Source organism: Heptranchias perlo, unplaced genomic scaffold (genome assembly GCF_035084215.1).
Source record: "Heptranchias perlo isolate sHepPer1 unplaced genomic scaffold, sHepPer1.hap1 HAP1_SCAFFOLD_47, whole genome shotgun sequence".
Lineage (NCBI taxonomy): Eukaryota > Metazoa > Chordata > Chondrichthyes > Hexanchiformes > Hexanchidae > Heptranchias > Heptranchias perlo.
The window spans coordinates 3,922,359-3,930,374 of NW_027139484.1; the positions used below are offsets into that span (position 1 = coordinate 3,922,359).

Sequence of the window (8,016 nt, forward strand, 5' to 3'; positions counted from 1 at the left end):
CAATTTTGTATCCAATTGGCTACCTCACCTTGGATCCCGTGAGATTTAACCTTATGTAACAACCTACCATGCGGTACCTTGTCAAAGGCTTTGCTAAAGTCCATGTAGACCACATCTACTGCACAGCCCTCATCTATCTTCTTGGTTACTCCTTCAAAAAACTCAATCAAATTCGTGAGATATGATTTTCCTCTCACAAAACCATGCCGACTGTTCCTAATCACTCCCTGCCTCTCCAAATGCCTGTAGAAGGTTCACCTGGTTGATTCCAGGTATGGATGGGTTGTCTCATGAGGAAAGATTGTACAGGTTGGGTCTATACTCGTTGGAGTTTAGAAGAATGAGAGGAGACCTAACCGAAAAATACAAGATTCTGAGGGGACTCGATAGGGTAGATGCTGAGAGGATGGAACCCCTCATGGAGGAATCTAAAACTAGGGGCCATAGTCTCAGAATAAGGGTTCGCACGTTTAAGACGGAAATGAGGAGGAATTTCTTCTCCCAGAGGGTCATGAATCTTTGGAATTCTTTACCCCAAAAAGTTGTGGAGGCTGAGCCATTGAATACATTCAAGGCTGAGTCAGACAAATTTTTGGTCAGCAAGGGAGTCAAAGGATATGGGGAAAAGGCGGGAAAGTGGAGTTGAGGTAAAAATCAGATCAGCCATGATCTCATTAAATGGCGGAACGGGGTCGAGGGGCCGAATGGCCAACTCCTACTCCCATCTATTTTGGTCTTATGATCACAGGGTGAGGCCCTTTAACTGGACAGGTCACACCGTGAGATCTCATGGTGTGGCCCCTTTAACTGGACGGGCCATACCGTGAGACACGGTCTTTATTGTATTGTATTGCTTCGAAATTGTGAAATTTAATTTTAACTCTGTGTATTCTTAAATTTTATGTAGTAATGTAATAAAAAAAGTTTACAGAAACCTTCGTGTGAAAAGGGAACCGAATCTACAATGGGCTTATCAGTAAACAGGCATGTTGTCCATTGCTCCACTGGCCCAACTGATACAAGGTAAGTAGGAGCTCACACTCCCAAAGCGCTGCGGTATGAGCAGGTACCGAGTCGATCTCGGTCATGCCCACACGATTCCACGAGCCCAGGAGTGTCAAAAGGCGCACAGTGAACAATCACCAAAGAGAAAAACCTTAACTGCTTCCCATGGATAGCTCAGCTGGTCGAATCGAAGTGTTTAATACAAAAGTAGATCAAAATCATCCTTAGTGTCGCTGGTTCGAAGTAGTGAACGTGCTTTTGGAATAAGCAGCAATTAGCTCATGGCCGTTCTCATAACTTTACAGACAGCCGACTGCTTAACATGTTGGCGCTGAGGCACAGGAGACCTCTTTTCCGTTCTCAAACATTCAAGCTTTCTGTGTCTGCCCGAAAACGGCTGTTTTGCTCGAGCATTTGCCTCTGCTCACCGGCAGGGAGTGCCTTTGCGTAACAACACTTCAAACCGCTTTCAGGCAAAAGACTTTTGTCAGTCAGTCAGTCAGACAGACAGGGCCTTCGCTGCTCCCTCAAACTCGGGGCCGCTGTTCCTTTCCGGTGACTTCGTCTGCCTTCTGCAGGCTCGGGCTCTTCTCAGCATCATTCACGATTGCTGTGGCTTCCAGTTCTGCTGTTGCTCACTTGCTGATGCTCGATACTACCGATTGGAGTAAAGTATTGATTGTATTCAGGGAGGGGGCCAACCCAAGGCAAGATTTCTCTGCTGGTCGTGGAGCCGCTTGGAGGCGAGTGCGAAGCAGCTACTGTGAAGGGCAATTTACAATAAACAACCACAAATATGGAATAAAGGGGGCAGTAGAAACATGGATACAGAATTAGCTGCGGGACAGGAAACAGAGAGTCGTGGTGAACGGTTGTTTTTTCGGACTGGAGGGAGGTATACAGTGTTGTTCCTCAGCGGTCAGTGCTGGGACCACTGCTTTTCTTGATATATATTAATGACTTGAACTTGGGTGTACAGGGCACAATTTCCAAATTTGCAGAGGACACGAAATTGTTTTTTATTCGTTCATGGGATGTGGGCATCGCTGGCCATCCCTCATCGCCCTTGAGAAGGTGGTGGTGAGCCGCCTTCTTGAACCGCTGCAGTCCGTGTGGTGAAGGTTCTCCCACAGTGGAAGGGTAGTAAACAGTAAGAAGAATAGTGATAGACTTCAAGAGGATATAGACACGCTGTTGTCATGGGCGGACACGTCGCAGATGAACATTAACGTAGAAAAATGCGAATTGATGCATTTCGGTGGGAATAACGAGGAGAGACAATATAAACTAGAGGGCACAATTCTAAAATGGGTACAGGAACAGAGAGATCTGGGGGTGTATGTGCACAAATCATTGAAGGTGACAGTGCAGGTTGAAAAAGCAGTTCAAAACCATACGCGATCCATGGCTTTATAAATAGAGGCATAGAGTACAAAAGTATGGAAGTCATGATGAACCTTTATGAAACACTGGTTCGGCCATAACTGGAGTATTGTATCCACTCCTGGGCACCGCACTTTAGGAAAGATGTGAAGGCCTTGCAGAGGGTGCAGAAGAGATTTACTCGAATGATTCCAGGGATGAGGGATTTTAGTTTCATGGATAGACTGGAGAAGCTGGGATTGTTCTCCTTGGAACATAGACTGTTGCGAGCAGATTTGATAGAGTTATTCAAAATCATGAAGGATTTAGACAGAGTAGATAGAGAAAAACTGTTCCCATTGGCGGAAGGGTCAAGGACCAGAGGACATAGATTAAAGTTGATTGACAAAAGAACCAAATGTGACAGGAGGAAAAACTTTTTTACGCAGCGAGTGGTTAGGATCTGGAATGCACTGCCCGAGGGGGTGAATCAATCATGGAAAGGAAAACAATTGCAGGTCTCCGGGGATGGGGCGGGGGAGTGGGACAAGCTGGATTGCTCTTGCATAGAGCTGGTGTGGACTCGATGGGCCGAATGGCCTCCTTCCGTGCTGTAACCTTTCTATGATTCTGATAGAGTGCTCGCTGAGCATGTAAGAGATAGTAGGATCGTTTCTTGCATTCTCCACTCACCTTTTGACTTGGGTCAATTGTCCAGAAACAAAAGTGGTGTCAGTTTTCAGCGAGCCCATGGTCCATGTACTTCTTAAGCTTCACTGCGTGCTACGGTACAGAGGGGTCAAGGGGCAGCAAATCTTTTGGTGTACTGCAGGCAGCAAAAATTCTTGATTTTGGTCTTGAGCAAAGATGGGAAAAAAAGCTTAAAGATGCCTTCTCTGAGGATTGAACTCAGGACCTTCAGATTATGAGACTGACGCGCTGCCTGCTGCGCTAAGAAGGCACTTGATGCACAAACATCTAGGCAGCACTACCAAGTAGGACAGTTTGCAAGTTGTAAAATCATAAACTAATCGGCAGTTTGCAAAAAACTCTCCATCCAGGTGGAAATCGAACCAACAATCTTCTGAATTCTGGCCAGACACGTTCTCCATTGCTCCACTAACCCAGGTTGTGGAGAGTAAGGAGCAGCTCACACTCTCAAAGCGCTGCGGTATGAGCAGGTACCGAGTCAGTCTCGGTCATGCCCACGCAACTCCACGAGTCCGGGAGTGTCAAAAGGCGCACGGTGAACAATCACCTTTGCTGCTTCCCTTCGATAGCTCAGCTGGTAATGCGGAAAACTTGTAGAGATTAAATCTTGAAAGCAAAATTACTCTTAAATCGCTGGTTTAATTCCGGCGCAAAGTAGCAAACTTGCTTTTGGAGCGAATGGTGTTGAGCTCAAGGCCGCTTTCTTAACTTTACAGATTGCTTACTGCTTAAAATATTGGCGCTTTTCCTTTCTCAAACCTGAAAGCTTTCTGTGTCTGTCCGAACACGCCTGTTTTGCTCGAGCATTTTCCACTGCTCACCAGCAGGGAGTGCCTTTGTGCAACAACACGTCAAACCGGACTCACTTTCAGGCAAAAAAGACTTCTCTCAGACAGTCAGACAGGTCTCTCGCTGCTCAGAGGAGTGCCGTTGAGCAGCATTTTTTCTTTATTTTCAAATTTCATAAAATTTAAGGATGCATACAGTTCAGGGTAAAAATCGCAATTTCAATTCTAAACAATACAAAACAGATCGCACACACTCTGATCCCATTATTTCGATACAATGCAGAGTGCATTTCTTGTCATACATTCTGTATAATAAAAGGTAGGATGGGTTTACACGGTGCTCTTTCCCCATAGAGCCCTTGTGTAGGCCGCACCGTGCCTCAGTGCATCCCGCAGCACATTTCCCTGGACCTTGGAGTGTGTCAGTCGGCAACACTCGCTCGTGGACCGCTCCTTCAGCTGGAAAACCTATAGGTTTCGAGTGGACCAAAGGGCCTCCTTCACCGAGTTGATGGTCTTCCAGCAGCAGTCGATATCTGTCTCAGTGTACGTCCTGGGGAACAACCCATGGAGCACAGCGTCCTGTGTTACCGAGGTGTTGGGGATGAACTGGGACAGAGACAAACGCATCTCTCTCCACACATTCTGCGTGAAGGTCCAGTCCACCAGGAGACGGACAACGGTCTCATCCCTGTTGCAGCTTTGAAGGCAGCTCGAGGTGGTGCTGAGATTCCGTGCGTGTTGGAAGGACCGCACTGGGAGGTCCCTTCTCACCACCATCCAGGCCACATCCTGGTGCCTGTTGGTCAGTTCCAGCGACGAGATGTTCTGCCAAATGGCATCAACCGTCTGGTCGGGGATCTGCCCGATCGGATTCACCCTCTCCTTTTCCTGCAGGACCCCCAGAACGTTCCTTGTCGACCACTGTCCGACGGCCTTGTGGTCGAAGTGGTTCCTCCTCAGGAAATTCTCCACCTGGGACAGTGGTGGGGGACTGTCTAGCTGGAAGGTACATCCTGCGTCTGCTCGGCCAGCATGGCCAGACCCAGTTTTCTCAGTGTATTGGTCAGGTAGAAACTCAGCACGTAGTGACACTTGCTGTTTGTGTACCGGGGCTCTACACACATCCTGAGGCAGCCACACACAAAAATATCCATCAGGATCAGGGCAGCATTAGGGACGCTTCTGCTCCATTTGCCTGGGGACTTGTACATGGTGTCCCTGTGGACACATTCTACCTTGGACCTCCAGACAAAGTGGAAGATAGCTCGGGTGACTGTGGCGACCGAGCGGTGGGGAATGGACCAGACCTGGGCCACGTAGAGCAACACCGCGAGCACCTCACACTTTATCACCAGGTTCCTGCCCGTTATTGAGCCCCCCAACGTAACAAGCTTCTGTTTCGCCTTGGCGACCCGCTCCCCCCATGGCTTGGTGGAGGCCAGGGCCCCCCTGAATCAGGTAGTCGGACCTGACGGTGAAAGGGACAAAGGATCCGGTCTCCCACCTGCGATAGAACGTAGCCTCACTCATACTGCGTTTCACTCTGGACCCCGAGGCCAGTTCGAATCGTTCACAGATGCCCATCAGTCTGTGGACCGACTGCTGATCGGAGCAAAAGACGGTGACGTCATCCATGTGCAGGGAGGCCTTAACCTGAGAGCCTCCGCTGCCTGGGATCGTCATCCCCCTGATACCTGTGCCCTTCCTGATGGACGGGGCAAATAGCTCGATACAACACTTGAACAAGACCGCGGAGAGAGGACAGCCCTGCCTGACTCCAGATATGATTGGAAAACTCTCCCACTCCCGCCCATTGATTAGGAATGTGCTGCGGATGTCCACATAGGGCAGTCGGATCCAATCGCGGATTCCCTCCCCAAAGCCCATTTTGGAGAGCACGTCCATCATGTCGGTGTGAGATATTCTGAGCAAGGCCTTCTCCTGTTCCATGTTTAGCCCCCTGTCCTGCACGTAGGCGATCGTATGCCTGGGCAGCACAAGGCTATCAGAGATCTTCCTGCCGGGTACCGTGCAGGACTGATCCGGATGGATCAACCTCTCCAGAGCAGACTTGAGCCTGTTGGCGATGGCCGCAGACAGAATTTTCAAGTCGTCATTTAGCAAGGAAATGGGTCACCAATTTCTGATTTCTTCCCTCTCCCCCTTCTGCTTGTAGATGATGATGATGATGCTTTTCCTCATGGATTCTGACATGCTGCCTGCCAGAAGCGTAACCCCATACACTTCCAGTAGGTCTGGACTATTCCAGTCCCACAGAGCTGAGAACAACTCAACCGGTAAACCATCGTTACCCGGACTTCTACTCTTCTCGAAGGACTGGACGGCCTTTGTCAACTCGTCCAAGGTCAGTGACCAATCCAGGGTCTCCCGCTCGCTGTCCTCAAACAGAGAGAGGACAGGAAGGACTGAGAGGCTGTGCTGTCTCTGGGCTTCGCGTCATACAGCCCGGCACAAAAGGACTTGCTGACACTCAGTATGTCGGTCTGTGAAGACGTCACCGAGCTCTCTTCCTCCTTCAGTCTGCTGATCATCAGAGGTCTCTCTGTGCAGCTTCTGGAAGAAGAAGCGCGAGCACTTCTCGTCCTGCCCCACGGAGCGGACTCTGGACCAAAAGGTGATCTTTGAGGCCTCGGAGGTGAAGATTGAGACTTCTGGCCCTTCAACTCTCTGAGTTCCTCCCCGACATCGATCCCCATCGACTGCAGCTGGAGCAGATCCTGCATGCTTTTCTGGAGCTGGGACAATTTCCTCTGTCTCTCTCTCGTCCCCTTAACAGGACGGGTCAATCCGTGCGATCACAGGGTGGGGCCCCTTTAACTGGACAGGTCAAACCGTGAGATCACATGGTGAGGCCCCTTTAACTGGAGGTGTCACAACGTGAGATCACAGGATGAAACCTCTTTCACTGGACGGGTCACACCGTGAGATCATAGCGTGAGGCCCCTTTAACTGGAGGTGTCACACCATGAGATCACAGGTTGAAGCCTCTTTAGTTGGACGGGTCACACCGTGAGACCACACGGTGAGACCCCCTTTAACTGGACGGATCAAACCGTGAGATCTCAGGGTGAGACTGTTTTAACTGGCTGGGTCACACCGTGAGATAACAGAATGAGGCCTCTTTAACTGGACGGGTCACACCGAGAGAAATCAGGGAAAGGCTTTGTGATTCCAGGTGGTATGTCCTCGCTCAGCTAATTTAAATATGTGAGGTGACGAGAGTGTTGGAGAAATGAAGGCTTGAGATGGCAGAAGCACAGGGTCTCAGCAGCAGTGGGACCAGGACTGTACTTTGTAACTGGTGCAGGGAAACAGCAGTGGGAACTGAAATCACAAAATCACAAGAGACTTAGAGGTCCATGTATATAGATCATTAAAATATCATGGACAGGCGCAGAAAATAATCATAAAAGGCGAATGGAATGCTGGCCTTTATATCCAAAGGACCATAATACGTGGGTAGAAGTTATGCTGCAGCTATACAAAGCCCTGGTTAGACCACAGCTGGATTACTGTGTTCAGTCCTGGGTACCACACCTTAGGAAGGACATATTGGCCTTGGGAGTGCAGAGCAGATTTACTGAAATGATACCTGGGCACTAAGGGTTCAATTACGAGGAGAGAGTAAACAAACGAGGCTTGTGTTCCCTGGAATTTAGAAGATTAAGGGATAATTTGATCGCAGTTTTCAAGGTATTAAGAGGAACTGATCGGTTCGATTGAGAGAAATTATTTCCGCTGTTTGGGGAGTCTCGGACTAGGGGCATAGCCTGAAAATTAAAGCCAGGACTTTCAGGAGTGAAGTTCGGAAACACTTCTACAGGGAAAGGGTGGGAGAAGTTTGGAACTCTCTTCATCAAACGGCAGTTGATGCTAGCTCAGATGTTAATTATAAATTTGATATTGAAAGATTTATGGTAACCAAAGGTATGAAGGGATTTGGGGCTAAGGCTGATATGTGGAGTTAGGTCACAGATCTCATTGAAAGGTGGAACAGGCTCGAGGGACCAAATGGCCTAATCCTGTTCCGATCTTCCAATGTAACTATGTGTCAGCTTTCTGTGTTTATAAAGACTTCATTGTATTTCACTGCGTGTCCAACACTGTGAGGCCTCCCCTGGTGTGT

General features: G+C 48.9%; 1 non-coding gene across 1 annotated transcript; it reads right to left on the bottom strand.

Annotated features, from left to right (window-relative positions):
- Positions 1-3,255: 3,255 nt before the first annotated feature.
- trnam-cau (transfer RNA methionine (anticodon CAU)) lies at positions 3,256-3,328 on the bottom strand. Its single transcript has one exon. It is a non-coding gene; the product is annotated as a tRNA-Met (tRNA).
- Positions 3,329-8,016: the final 4,688 nt, after the last annotated feature.